Source organism: Aulonocara stuartgranti (assembly GCF_965226115.1).
Source record: "Aulonocara stuartgranti genome assembly, chromosome: 23".
Lineage (NCBI taxonomy): Eukaryota > Metazoa > Chordata > Actinopteri > Cichliformes > Cichlidae > Aulonocara > Aulonocara stuartgranti.
The window spans coordinates 32,396,778-32,411,684 of NC_138958.1; the positions used below are offsets into that span (position 1 = coordinate 32,396,778).

Sequence of the window (14,907 nt, forward strand, 5' to 3'; positions counted from 1 at the left end):
GTCATGGTCCTGCGTCTGCGACCTAGCGTGTTGTGTTTTTGGTTTAAGTTTTTTTCTGTGAGTTGTGGTTTTCTGTTTGTGTTATATTTATAGTTCCTGGGTTTGGGGTTCCTGTTCTGTTTCTGTGCCTCCTCTGTGTTCTTGGGAAAAGTCATTGTATTTAGCTTATGTGTCTTGAGTTCAGCCTGAGTGTTTCCTGTTTTACTTTGATAGTCTTGGTCCTTTGTCAGTATAATCTGCTTTACTTCCTGTGTCTCGTTATGTCAGAGTTTTCCCAGACTTGTCTCCCTCCTGTTGTGCGTTTCCCCCTCATTACCTGCTATGTATTTATTAGGGGTGCAACGATACACAAAATTCATGGTTCGGTTCGGTTTGATACTTTGGTGTCACGGTTCGATATTTTTTCGATACAAAAAAATAAAAGCTATACTACACGCTTCTTCTGGGGTATACTCTCAGCAGCATATTAAACATATCAGGTCCCCATAAGGAGAATCATGTGCTAACAGCTGTCTAAATGACTCGGGTAAAGTTTGTAGCATGCGTGCTTGTTATTTTTGTCTGCTTCCACTTGTCTTTGCACTAGGATGATGTCGGCGTAAATGTGCAGTCATATTCATTGTGTTCCCACTAGTGCTGTCAGCGTTAATCTGAAATGACGTTAACGCCACAACACGGCAAATCTCCGTTAACGAGCTTCCGCGGAACGCCCAGTACGTGGGGCTGGACGGCGTCAACACGTTAACGAGCAAACTGTGCTAACGCAGTAGTTCCCACCATGTAATTGAGCATTGCGTAGCACATCCGACATACTGTTTTACTTTTGTCCATGATGCGCTTACCTTCAGGGTCATACTTCACATGAAGACCAAAATAGTTCCAAAGGCCAGATCTGAATGAGGGTGGGGGAGGTTCAATTTGCCATGTTGCAACGAGCTTAGCTTCTGTCTTGCTAGCTTGCCCTGCGCTCAGTGGATCTGCACTCGACAGTGCAGCCTAGGCGGAGTAGTCGAACGCAGATCCACTGAGCTCTCAACACAGACAGCATCGTCACACACACATACTCCGATGGATGCATCAGAGAGCAATTTGGGGTTAATATCTTGCCCAAGGATATTTGGCATGCAGACTAGGGGAAGCCAGGAATCGAACCACCAACCTTCCAATCAGGAGATGACCTGCTCTACCGCCTGAGCTACAGCCACCCCAATATTGATACGAGTATCGTTGCACCCCTAGTATTTATAGTGCGTGTTGTCCTTTACTCTTCGTCAGTCTGCCTACTTGTCTAGTTTCAGGTCCGTGCTATTTCATGCTTAGTTTTTCCCAGTATAGGTTTTGGTTAGTTTTCCCTGTTCTGCCTGTTTGTAGTTGTGTACCAAGCAAAATAAAGGCTCGCCTTCTTTTATTATCCATTCTGGTCTCCGTTTGCCTGCATTTGGGTCCACTCCTCACTCACTCCACACGATTTGCCTTTGCGAAACCCGACAGAACTCTTATCAGGTCCAGTCACAACTGTGTCCTGATGTGTGGTATTTATCTGAGAGATATTTCAATTTTTCAGTATTCACTGTGGCAAAGGTTTTGATTAAGTGTTGAAGCATAACTGCAGAAACAACATTACAGTAATCATTGATCTGTTGTGTAATACATCATAAAATATTTTTAAATATAATACTCAAACATTAAAGAGCTGTGAATAGGTTAAATAATCTTTTAAGATTGTGTATTAATTTTGTAGTCTTGTGGTGTCATATACTCCGATGCGTTCATCGGAGTATGAATGCGTGTGAATGCGGCATGTTGTATAGAGCGCTTTGAGTACTCCGGGAAAATAGAAAAGCGCTATATAAGAATCAGTCCATTTACCATTTACCATATGACACTACAAGACTACAAAATGAATACATATATATATATATATATGTATATATATATATATATATATATATATATATATATATATATATATATATATATAATTATTATTAATAACAAAATGCGCGTGCCTTTCTTTACTGGGTTTTGTCTCTTTGTCAAATTACTTAAACTACAAATGCAAGTGCGTGGAATCTATGTAACCATGAAATTATACACAGCAAACAGTTGCATAATTATGGATGTTAATACCTTAATGACACTGTTGTATGGTGGCCTTGAGGGGTAAAATGAGTGCAACTTAAGTAAATACCAGAAATTAGAAAAACCCTGCAAAAGCAAAAGCTGAATAACACAAAGGAAGCAGAAAAAAATGCTGCGAAAGCTAAAAATGAATCACAAAAGAGAGACAGTTACCTAACGGAACAGCTGTTGAAGTGATAAGCACACATCTAACTTTGTACCTATTTCTCTCTCACAACACTGACGAACCCTCTTCTTTTACTGTAAGCTTGTTGCCGTGGAATCCTTCTGCAGCTGGTCTGTCATATTAATGTGTCCCCAGAAACACCTTTGTTATCTTCTGTGAGATTTTAGTTTTTCTACTTCTCTTGTGTTTTGTTTATTTTTTTTCTTTTGTGTGCGGACCTGTCTGGTTGTCATGACACCTATTTTAAAGTCTTTTACGCCTGTAGTTTCGGTTGTTTGGCCGGGACTAAGAATACTTGCAGCGATTCAGTCCACATGCCGTCTAGTCACTCTCAGAAGTCTGATATGATCATAGCTAAGAAAGGAGACATTTATGTAAAGCTGACAGTAGGGCTGGGCAATATCATACCGTTCACGGTAATACCGGTGTAATTTTGGGCCACGATAGGAAAATGAAATATCGCAATAGAATATAGTTAAAACGCGCATGTGCAGTGCCGACGCCATGTGCGGATGAACCAGAATTGGTTTGTAAAAATGCTGCAACTTCAGTGGTGTGGAACTGATTTAGCTTTCGTCTGTCACATACACAACAAAGCACTATTTTTGGTAGAGCATGCTAGCGGGCCGTCGTTATTACCGTGTTGTTTGGAAAATACGGCACACTTAAAATCAATCCTTTGATTTTTCTGAAAATCGACAGTGCCCCTTATAGTCCCGTGTGCCTTATGTTTGAATTCTGGTTGTGTTTACTGACCTCGAAACGATTTTCTGTGGTACACGGCGCTCGAAAATCTGTCAAATGTTTTAGTACGACTTTGCTAAGCTACGAACCCGCACCGCTTGATGGATTGTCGGAGCATTACGGCTATCGTAGGCAGGAGCCTCGCGGAGTGATATGTACTGTGCTTCAACATAATATTACCGTATTGTGTGTGTATAACCTCTTTTTAAGTTTTGTGGATATTATACATGGTTATGCTGAGGATATGTCGGCCAATTTCCACTGGAAATGCCTTTCGGTTAAACTGTCAGCAAGGAATTTGCACTGTTACATTTTTATATAACTTTAATGCACATAAAAAACAGCTGCTTGTTTAAGTGAAAATACATTGATGGGGTTTTTTGCACTAATAAAGTTGTGGAGTTGTAAAGCATTTTGTCTAGTGTCAATTATATCGTCAATTATATCGTTATCGCAAATTTTCAAATGTATATCGTGGTAAATATTTTTGGTCATATCGCCCTGCTCTAGCTGACAGGTGCTTATGTGAAGGATAGAGCTTTAGTTTGACACAAAACTATATATGATCTGGATATGTGTCAGACTTTCAATTTCAGAATGAATTCATTGAGCAGAGGACTAAAGTGTACCTTGAATTTCCTGTCTCTTGGCACAGGTAACAGTAGTAAGCAGTAAGGGTTGAGCAGAACCTCTGTGACAAAAAATATCAAATATAACTCCTTCCATTAAAGTCCATTTGTGCTTGAACAATTGTGTTTTTATAGATTTAACTAAGAAATGGCGCCAAATAATGCTGCTAGTAACAACGTGCATGAAGATACAATTTCAAGTTGGTTCTTTGCTAAGTTGTCTCTTATGTGTAGACATGATATTGGTTCATCCCTTGAGTTCAGGGGTTTTTTCATGATAATTGACCAGATTGTGATGTCTTTCAGTGGACTGTTTGCATAATTTTACTCTCTGTGTTTTTTTAGGATCTTAATGCTTTCAACTTGTCAGACCATACACAGGCTCTCTGTATTATAAGCACCTGTTTCATGGCTAGCAGCACCAATTATTAATTAGGATTGTCAATAGGATGAGAAGACAAATGATAGTGATTACAGATGTGTCTACTGGCCATTAGATCATTAGCAGAGAGAAACTGATTCCCTAATGAAAACATTACTCTGTTTTTCTGTATTTTGTGGGAATCATCTCACTGAAGCCATTTCACTCTTTTTGTTACTTAATTTCCTTTTGAAGGGCAGCAGTTTATAGCTGTGAATCATGTCTGTTGTAATCACCATGTCTCCATTAAGACAAACTGAAATTTGATTGGCAGTTCATTCTGAAAGGTCAGAGAAACCCTGAAGTACTGGCGGATTTGTGGATTCAGCTAAAGCTTTTATCTCAAGAAAAGTCAACCATAATGAGTTTGACTTTGGCAACCTCAACTTATGATATCCAGATATAATTTATGTTTAAAATATATATTACATGTCTTCCAGAGCGGGGATGAGAGTTGGAAAGACCAATTGAAACACCCTTACAGGAATAATCTGAGCTTAGATCATTGGAAAACAATCAAAAGCAGTGACCCAGGGCTTATTAAAGCTAACAGGAAATGTGGTGCTGAATACAGCAGGTTTTAATTGGCATTAATTCCTCTGTTGTTTCTTTCTTCCTTGGTTTTTAAACAGTTGGGCATTCAACAGTGCTAGGCACTGCTTTTCATATATGTCCTTGTCACTTTTGAGGCTAATTACTGTTGACTTCACCATAGTGCATATTTTCACATGCATATTTGCTTGACATATTTTACCCTAAAAATGTGCAAAGAGCTAATTCTAAATGACAGAGAAAGTTAAAGAATACATGAATTGTAGCACAAGTGGAAACAGTCTAGTAGTCTGGCATGATCAGTATAGTACTTTACTTAGAAACCACAGCCTATGAAAAACAGATATAGTCACTATTTTGACCACAGCCATTTCTTTTTTTATTAATTGATTTACGAGTTAGAAGTGACTACATTTGGATAACAGTTTTAGTGAATGACAGCAGGCATGGTTGTCAAGCTGCACAATCCCGTGAATAGGGAACATAACACACTTTTTAATGCTATTTGGCTGGGCATTTAGCTGACTTTGATGCCCTTTCATGGGTTTTGGAGCCAGCCTGAAGTTAGGTTTTAGTTAGTGTAACTTTGTCTTCCCATTGTCTTCATTTTTCAGCCCAAGTTGCAACTTGGTTAAAACTTAAATATTGGTGCTATGTTAGTGAATGTTTCTCTTAAATCTCTTAAAGACCCTTGAGTATCATCTATCCCGATAGCTAACTTTTGGTTCCTAGAATTTCTAAAAGTAGAATGGGAGGTCATGTCCTAGTTTGGAGACAGACACTGACGCTCCACTTTTAAGATTAGGAGTGAAGTTTTCCTTTTTGACAAAGGTTGTAGTTAGAGGTGAATTGGGTGACCCAGAACTATTTCTTATGCCTGAAGTATGCTTCAGTGGGATATTTTTTTGACGTCACCAGAAAACTCCTTTTAACCCATCCATGTAACATGACCTGCACCACTGGAGGGGTCTCTGCTTACGTCGTAGGTTACAACATAGATTTTCAACACAAGTATAAATCAAACTTTTGTTGTCCTGCTATAGGCTAAGGCTCCCCATGATGCACTGCATATTTTTTCTTCACTCTCCTTATACATTTATTTAACACTACTGCCTCAGACAACAGTCGGCTTGGAACTACGTAACCATATATTTCATCTTTCTTACTGCAATATACCAAAGCTTTTTTCTTTAAATACAACTGTTGCTTGTAGACATTTCAACTCATCCTTCCTCTATCCTTGGAAGTAAGTGAAGTTATGCCAGGAACCCTCAACTAGACTGTCACTGACTCCAGCTAGTGGTTCTTGTTCTGCTTTGCAGTCTCTGTTAACTTAGCATAGCAACAGTTCTAGTTAGAGTAGCTCTTAACTTACAGCAGCTCTTCAGAGCTGAACAAGCACTATGGCCAGCTGTATTCCACGATGATGAAGTAAAGTCCACAGTGGACTCTACAGAGTGGAGAAAAGGGTATGATTGGTCAGCTGGTTAATAGGGAAGCAGAAGATGGTGTTTTATTGGCCACAGAAACAATCATGATTACACAACAAAAAATCTAACACGAAAATCCTATTTCAGAGGACATTTTCATTGGGCCCTTATTCTGACAATTTCTTTGCTCAACACAAACAACACGCAGAGTATATTCAGGTAGGGTCGGGGCATTCTCATCAGTCACATGACCTTAGAAATGATTCCTACAACAGAAAACCACAGCTGAGTTGTTCTCCCAAAGGGGGAGAGAGATACAAACTGAAATGGTTGTTGGCAGCACAAACTAAAGGTGCATTTGCTTTCCCTTTATTATTCCTCGTTGTTGAATAATTAAGACCCACTGTTATTTCTCAGCCACCCACTGTAATGATAGCAATAATTCATATTATGCTGATTAGCACAGTGACGGGGGGTGGTAATGCATTGCAAATGGCCCGTTTTTTTTTTCTTCCCAGGCATCAGAAAAATTATGTTAATGGAAAGCAGAAGAATGATTTCACAATGAGGCAAATGTATTAGAAAGAAGTGTGAAATAGCTTCCATAGTAAGGCACAGCTCCACCAGTAGAGCATATATAAAAGGCGATAATAAGTGCATTATTATTATTGAAAGGTACAAGGTGACTGCTAATCAGCTGACCCACTGGAACTACTGCAAGCATGTTACGTGCGTGTTTGTTCACACTGTGAGAGATGGTTTTTGGTGCATAAGTGGCTTGTTAATGGAGGTATGTGATTACTTCAGAGCTGAACTGACAGCTCGGTGTATCTAAGCTCCTATCGAGTGACTGACTTAACACGACGGCTGAGACAACCCACTCAGGTTTGAGGGCAGGAAGTTCTTCCCAATTACTTCTACTGCTTCCTGCCTGTTAGCAGTGGTAGTGACAGGCCTCCATCCTGACTTTGACGTGGCGCTTCCTCTCTCCTATAACCTTGACAGCAGTGTGACAGTAACTCCGTCGTGCTCTCTAGTGCAGGGGTCGGCAACCCTGGGCACCCCAGGGTTAACTGAAGGGTTAACTGATGGTGATTTTTCGTTTTTATGGGCCGATGGTTTTTTTTGTTTGTTTGGTTTCTTTTGTAACGGTATAAACAATGAAAGGTGGTGGATTGGCCAGATAACTCAGTTGTTTGGTGGTGGCTATGCCGGAGCTTCCACAGAGGCCAGCAGGTGGATGAGGGAAAGGGGAGGCAGGAGAAGGAGAGATCCGAGGCGGCCGCTTGTCAGGTGACCTGAACTTCAGGTAAGAAGTTATGACCTGCAGTCTATCTGGGTCAGATATAAACCAAGTTTAGGTGGAGTTTATTTTCGTTGTGCTGACTTTTTACAGTCAGTTACAATAACTCGTACTGCGTACTAGCTAGCATGACAGAATTTCTATACAGCTGGGTGGGTGCTATGATGTTACTGATAGTGAACTTTATTCATAAGGTTAGTTAGTAGAGTTGCCAACCGTCCCGTAGAAAGCCTAATCGTCCCGTATTCAGAGAAAATATTACGCGTTTTGAGCCGAAAAGGAGCACAGTTTATCCCGGACTTCAGCTAGAATGGAAAAAGATACAAAGCTGGAGTTATTCTGCGTCTTCACGCTGTCAGCTGCCTCTTCTTCTCTCATTCTCTCCCTCTCCTGTTGCTACTTCAGTCGGGAAACTGATCAATGATCGGCTGATCGGCTTTTGTCTCGTTTGTTTATCGCCCATTTTGCACCAGAAAGAGGAAACCAGCGGATGTTGCGCTAAACAACAGCAGCACGTTTAAGCTTGATAAGCTGTTGTTAGAATTTATTTAATATTACTTTCTAGTATCAGCTGATGTTTGCTGGAGCCACAGCTGTAAAGCTGCTGGTCATGGTATCGGTTTGGATATGTGGTGAGAGGGAAACATGAAGATGAAACCAGGAGATGTCCTTACTGAATCATCAGAGCTGAACAGGTGATGGACAAACAGGTTTACATTTTAGGTGACATGAAATCAAAATCAAATCACTTTTATTGTCGCATCACATGTGCAGGTACACTGGTACATACAAGTGAAATTCTTGTGTGCAAGCTCCACGAGCAACAGAGGTGTGCAAAAATACAATAACATAAGAACAAGCAAAATATAAGAATGGGTAAATCTGAGAATTATATGAATAATATATGTACAATATAAGAGTGTATGCGCATTACTGAATGTGTATACTAAATATGTATATCTACGTGTGTGTGTGTGTGTGTGTGTGTGTGTGTGTGTGTGTGTCTGTCTATCTATCTATCAATCTATCTATCTATATTTTTTAAAAATTAAATGGAATAAACAATAAAATAAAATATACAGAGGTTGGCAGTTGGAAATGTGCAAAACAAGTGGCATTTATATACAGTATGGAGTGCATAGTGTTGAAGCTCTGGTAAGTGAAGGTGAGGTGTCTATGAAGTGTTCAGCAGTCTGATGGCCTGATGGAAAATGAATGTATGTAATGAATACAATATCAGGGCAAATAACAAAGTCCATGTATGTACTATTCTCTTAAAGGTAAATACTGTTGTTAGAGATTTATTATTTTCATTTTAGAGTTACTAGCTGTGTAGTTCTGTAGTAAAAGATGGAAATATCTCAGAGACCACCAGAGAGCTGAAATCATGAGTTGATAATTAACTAAAACTGAACCTGAAGGGATTTTAATTTGATTTGAAGTTTGATTTTGGCATGCTGTTTTAATAACAACAAATAAATACATTTGAGGACATCACCTTATGTTCCTGGGCTGCTTCATTGGGAAATGTTGACAATTCTATGGATGTAAATATTGACACGATAAAAGGTGGACATAGAAACTGTGATGTCATCCATTAGCTTGTTAAGTCCCAAAAGCACATGCTGGGTAGAATATTGCCATTAACGCATTTTACAGCTGTCAGTCCTGCACTGAGTCATGAGTATACAACATACATGGTTTATTTTCACCATGTAGTACCTGCCTACTAAAATGGGAGTGATGAATGTGGTGAAGGAGTGATTTCAGACACAACAGGAGGACATCCAAGCAGGTCATATTGATGTCCTGTGACTGAAATATTTCCTTTTCACATAATTTTCAAATTAGGCTTGTATTACTTGGTGCTGCACACCGGGTAAAAGAAAACATGAAAGTGTTGTGAAATTTACCATGTGCAGGCTCAGCATCTGCCACTGAGGCTTATTAATCAATTGAAAACCTTAATTTGATAGGAGAGAATTTCATTTGACCTTTTCCGGGCGTGAGTGGGTCTTGAATGATAAGTTCTCATGAAAGAGCATATGCCGATAAATCCCTCCACTTTCTCCTCCTGTTTGTTGCCACAGTTAGGGGAGATAGTGCCGGTGGCTGCAGCATACTGATCAAGCATTGGCTGATTACACTTAAAACTCACGTCAAGATCTATTTGAGTTCAGCTGAGACTTTACATGAAGGAAAGCGTTTGTGTGTGCACAGTTTAGAGAAGTGCAAGCTGATTCTTTGTTTTATTTTCTGACAGAATGGGTTCAGCTTTTAAGTAAATGAAAATTCATTTATTCAAGTTAAAGAGATTCTTTTTAGAGATTCCCGGTGATGTTTCAGCCTCAATAAAACACATTATTTAAAATGTTAAGACTTAAGTCTGAAAGCCACTCATACTCCATGCGATATAATCTGCCATTGTCCTCTCCTGTATACTTTATTTCTTCAAGTCTCATTACATCGTCTGACCTGCCGCTTTCTCTCTCTTTTTTGTGTTTTCATTTTTACAGGGATGTTATGAAGAGACGGGGCACAAATTACATTGGATGAGAGCCAGCTGTGGCAGGTATGGTGTGCTACACTGACCTCAGCTTCCTGTCCGTTTGTCAAATTGCTGCTCACTCATGGGTGTAGCCTGTTTCTGGTTTTAAAAGGGTTTCCATAATAGGCAGACACAGTGGTGGTGTATTTCAGAGCTTTTGGCTGGAAGAAAGCCAAAGGGAGTTGAGAATTGAAGTCTTGAATAAAACCTATTGTTGCTTCTGAGGTTCACCGGGCCAATCTTGCTGTTTGATGAAGCAGAGGCTTTATCACCCCTGCATGCATTTAAGTCTCTTGTGTTCTCTTTGTCTTCAAAGAGAATGACTAAATTAATAATTGAAGAGAAAACACGGTGTGTGGTGCCTCCCAGTATATCAATTTCTTTCTCAAGACATTCTTGTCTCCCTGTACTGTGGGGCCAGAAATATTAATGCACTGCATATTATAATGATGCATATATGGATAAAAGTACAAAATGTCAAAATGTTACAAAACAAGTGCAAATGTATTTTGTTACTATTTGTAGGTAGAAGTTTACGTTACTTTCTACTCATCAAGTGCATGAATTACACAGTGATTTTGGGCTTTTTCTTTGATTTCTTTGAACTGTTATTTTTCAATGATCAAATAGCATACATCTTTAATGAATTAAAAAAAAGAATTTTGTACACAAGTTTGAATTTATTTAGGATTTTCTCTAACACATGCAGGGTAAAAAGACTTCAAACAGCTCAGATATATGCTACACCCTTCTACAATGTCCTTTAACTTAAGTTAAGAAGCCAAGGCTTCTTAACTTAATTATAACTGACTACATCTGGTAGCTTCTCTCAAAGGTATAAAGGGTGATATTTACTTGTTTTATTCATGTTGTGTCGCACAAATCTTTTGCTATATAAATATTTTACCATTGTCACATCCAAAATCCAAAATCCAAACGTCCATTGAAGTCATTGAATCTACAGCAATATAGTTCTAGCAAATTATAATAATGGATTTATTTGCCCTTCTTTAAACACATCACAGACTCATACAGGCACCCCTCCAAGAGAGGGGCCTGCTATCAAAGCCAAATTTCGAGGAGCAGGTTTAAATCCTGAAAAGTAATTTGATTTGATGAGATCTCAGTCATCCTAGGTGATAACACTATCCTAAACCCAATTTTTGGAGAAGGCCAAAATAGATGTGTTTTTTTTTCTTTTGTTTTTAGAAAAAAAATATTAATATTTATTGATTGGTTTCAGAATTATTCTCCTCTAAATGCACAGTAAATTTAGTGGATTAAACTTAATTTCCCTATGAAAGGTAGTAAGGTGGAGTATATTGGAAAAACGCATCTAAGCCCACAGTTTGTAACTGTAATTTTTAACTGTACTGTATTCACATTTACAATACTACTACTGCAGTAATAATGCGTGAATGTCATCTCATGGCACATCTGAACATCGGGTTTGTTCTATACCTTTATTTTGCAATCTGTCTGGTGACAATACAAAGGTCTGGATCAAGGCTCTTGCTTTGAGTTCTTACTACTGGGCTGTGCACTAAGTGAAAGAATGAGGAAAGTCTTGTAATAAGAAAAGCAGAATGCTTCTGAGTGCACTGAAGAGATGGGAAATATATGTTCCCATCTGTTAAGTACTCAACAGATGTAAGGAGTAGTGCTAAATGAATGGAGGCAGTTGAGTTAGAAACATCTTAAAGAGATGATACTTCCTTCAATGTTCATTTTGTTATTAGCCATCATAACCATGACACTTTGTCTAATAATTTTCATTAAGTTTAAATGGTTATGGTGTAATTAGTCATAACATAAGGATTTTAGTAAGTGATGAAATTACTTTTAATGTGGCTTCCTTGCAAAATCAGTGTGCTGCCCTCTTGCCATCACTGTTTCCGCCTTGTGTCTTTTTAAAAGAAAAATAGGTTTGAGATTGAAAGCTTCTTCAGAGAGAGAGAGTGCAGTAACAAAAAGAAAAGACTGGGAAGAAATATAGATGCTAGTAAATGGCGTCACTTTAGAGACAATATGAGGTTTATCTGAAGTTCACTTTCCTACAGTTTGGAGCTATGTGAAATGGGGAGCTTTTCCCCATCTTCAGCCATAATTGTGGTGAACTAGTCTATACTGTTATTTACACTGGGTGAAATCAAGGCTACCTTTGACCAAATAAAATAACTGTTGTCAAATATACAGCCAGAATTATTTAAGTCTATTTAAGTCTAAATAAAGCCTGCAGACGAGCAGTGAGCAGTAGCTAACATTCTTTAATCCAAACACACAAAGACAACAGACAACCAAGCTTGATGGAGCCCCTGCATGTCCGCGGGACAGACGGTCAGCAGAGTCTCCCTGAGCCTAGCATGGCTCTCAGTTAAATACCTTCTCCAGGAACAAAAGGCAGTACACAGCTGTTTCACACCTTAAGGTTCACACTCCCTTGCTACTTCCCAGAGTCCTCGAAGAGACAAAAGACTCTGGTCTGCTTCCCCAAACTTCCTTACTACACCCCCACCATTTGTCTTCAGTATGGGTATCAGACATGTTAAAATCCAGTGGCACCAAGGCATTATACAAAAATAATGTGATTAATACATAAATGAAAGAAATTCCTATACAATCCCACCCTTTGATTCTTATATCACATTAAAACCAGAATTTCTTTCCTGACATTCTGTATATCACATCAACATTATTGTACACTTAAAGGAGTTTCACACTGTGTATCCTCACTTCACTGTTTTCCCACCACCCTTTGTTCATCTTTAATCTTCCCCACAATCTAAGCTCTCACATGCAAATGGCAGCAACAATGATACAGAGGAAAGGTCTTCTCCAGAGTGTCAAAGTACTTTGCATGGCAAAGTGAAGCAGCATTAGGTGGTCATTCCAGTCACAGTCATGGCTCCTGGTGTCTGTGCCGTTTAATTCCAACGCTGATCTCCCTCTGCGCTGTCACCTTTGGAGCTTGGCACGCTCTCTCCATTCCTCGATTTCTGTTCCAACGCGGCTGTAGATTTAAGGCAGAGCACGTCGTACACCTTAGTTGTCTTCCTCAACTTCAACGGCGAAACTCTTTCATTTTATTTAAGATTTTGCTGTTCAAAATCTCCTCGTGACAATCCTTTGGAAGCCCAGTGGTGCAGCCCACTGTCGTTTGTCTGCTGTCCTACAGATGGTTCCTGCTTCTCAATGGTCCTCTTGAAGCCTTCTCTCATGGTCATGGTCTGCATCTGCGCCTCAGTCAATCCTTCCATATCTCTCATGTCGCGGTCTCTGCAATTTTAAAATGAAAACTTCCCCGGAAAACCCTCTTTTGCCCTCTGTCAGCTTATCACAATTGGACATGCACAATGAAGTTGTGCATTGTCTGTTAAAAATTCCCAGGGCTTCTCCCCTGGAGTAGTTTCACTCCAGGCCCTGTTGTAAGAAAAAACATTAGCCAGTGGTGTGTCCTGCTGTAAATCATGTGATTAGATCCCACGATTAACCCTTTGCTGTGGAAAAAGTGATGTAGATGTTAACGCTGCGCATCTGTATGCACACTTTCTCACAGTGACCTCTGCACTGTAAACAATACAAGGTCATGAATAACACACCGCTGGTAAATTCACAGACACAGAAAGTGGCAATTAAAAGGTTAAATCAGCACGGCCCAAAAGCTCATGCAACCTGTTGCTGTCACCTTTCTGCTCCTGTAAAAAGAAACATACATACATCCACCCTTTTGTCACTGTCTAGGTGGAGGTGCAATCTTGCATACTGGTGTCCAGTCAGTCAACAGTCAGTCCCCATTTTTTATTTGCTGACAGTAGAACCTCTCGTGATGCAATAAGTTTCTACTGCCAGCAATGACGTCATTTCAAAAAAAGAAAAAACAATTTAGACTGGATTACCTCGCTGAATCCTTTTTGACAGGGACTTGTTTTCTGATTGTCCCAAATAAGTGGCTTTCTCCCGAGCCCATTTTAATTTTGGAGAACCTCACTTGCGATTGGTCAACATGTTGTGTAGTGCTTTCGATTCCGATTTTGCAGGCCTGCTTGAAAAAGAGAAAATTGCCAAGCAAAAAATCTCAGTGCACTGTTAAAATCAAAAAATATGAAGGCCTCTTTTTTAGAAGTTGTCTAAGCATACTCTTTTAGAATAATAGATCAAAACTGGCAGGTTCAAAGTGGTACCAAAGGAAAATGCATCAGTAAATCTCCAAAACTTTCATCCACCAGTCACACCTCACACAACAGCAATATTCTATTAGATAATGAGTGTTTGTTTTCCCCCATGTTCCCAGCTGTGTGTCATGATAAGACCTCCCTCACACATCAGAAACCAGAAACTCAATAATCTATTAGTCTCCACTCATCTGACCCTCCTGCAGCATTCTGTTCACCCCTGCAATGATTCAATCATCCCTCCCCAAAAATAATACTAGTTCACTAGTCTATGTATCACTTCTTAACCCACTAAGTGAACCGGACAAGATGATGGTAACAGAAATGCATGCTTAAAATACTGTTTGATCTTCATGAGCTTCATTGCATGTGTGTTTGTGTTAGTAGGATTAATGCATTTTTCTGTTTGTGTAATTTTTGTGTACCTCTCCTCTTTGCGGTGCTCCAGACACTTTTCAATTCTCCATGCAAGGCAGTCGTTTTTACTCCCAGTTTCCTAAACCCAAATTTCATTCCCACACTAAAACAGCCTTCCTCCATGTCCTCCCCTGCTCCTTCCACTGTGGTGTCATCTCATCTCCCCCCCTTGCAGCAGTCCAGTGAGAGTCAGTTGTCTTTCAGCTTTGTCCTGTGTCTTTAACACTCTCATCTTGCCATTTTTGTGCCGAAAGTGGCAAATGTCCAACTCAAGCAGTCTTTTCAAAGGTCCATTCACACACAGTGAAGGTGCAGCTCGTTGGAAATGCACATCCATCCATCCAGTCATGATGATGCCATTTTTCTCCTTCCTGTCGCTGTCT

At 39.5% G+C, this 14,907-nt stretch overlaps 1 protein-coding gene across 4 annotated transcripts in view; it reads left to right on the forward strand.

Annotated features, from left to right (window-relative positions):
• The window catches only part of LOC309699707 (beta-1,3-galactosyltransferase 1-like), a 182,454-nt gene that overhangs the window by 72,963 nt on the left and 94,584 nt on the right, over positions 1–14,907 (forward strand). For all 4 annotated transcript variants that reach the window (XR_014274438.1, XM_082522848.1, XM_082522847.1 and 1 more), the window contains exon 2: positions 9,904–9,959. The gene's annotated coding sequence lies outside the window, so the exon portion shown is untranslated. The remainder of the gene's footprint in view (positions 1–9,903; positions 9,960–14,907) is intronic.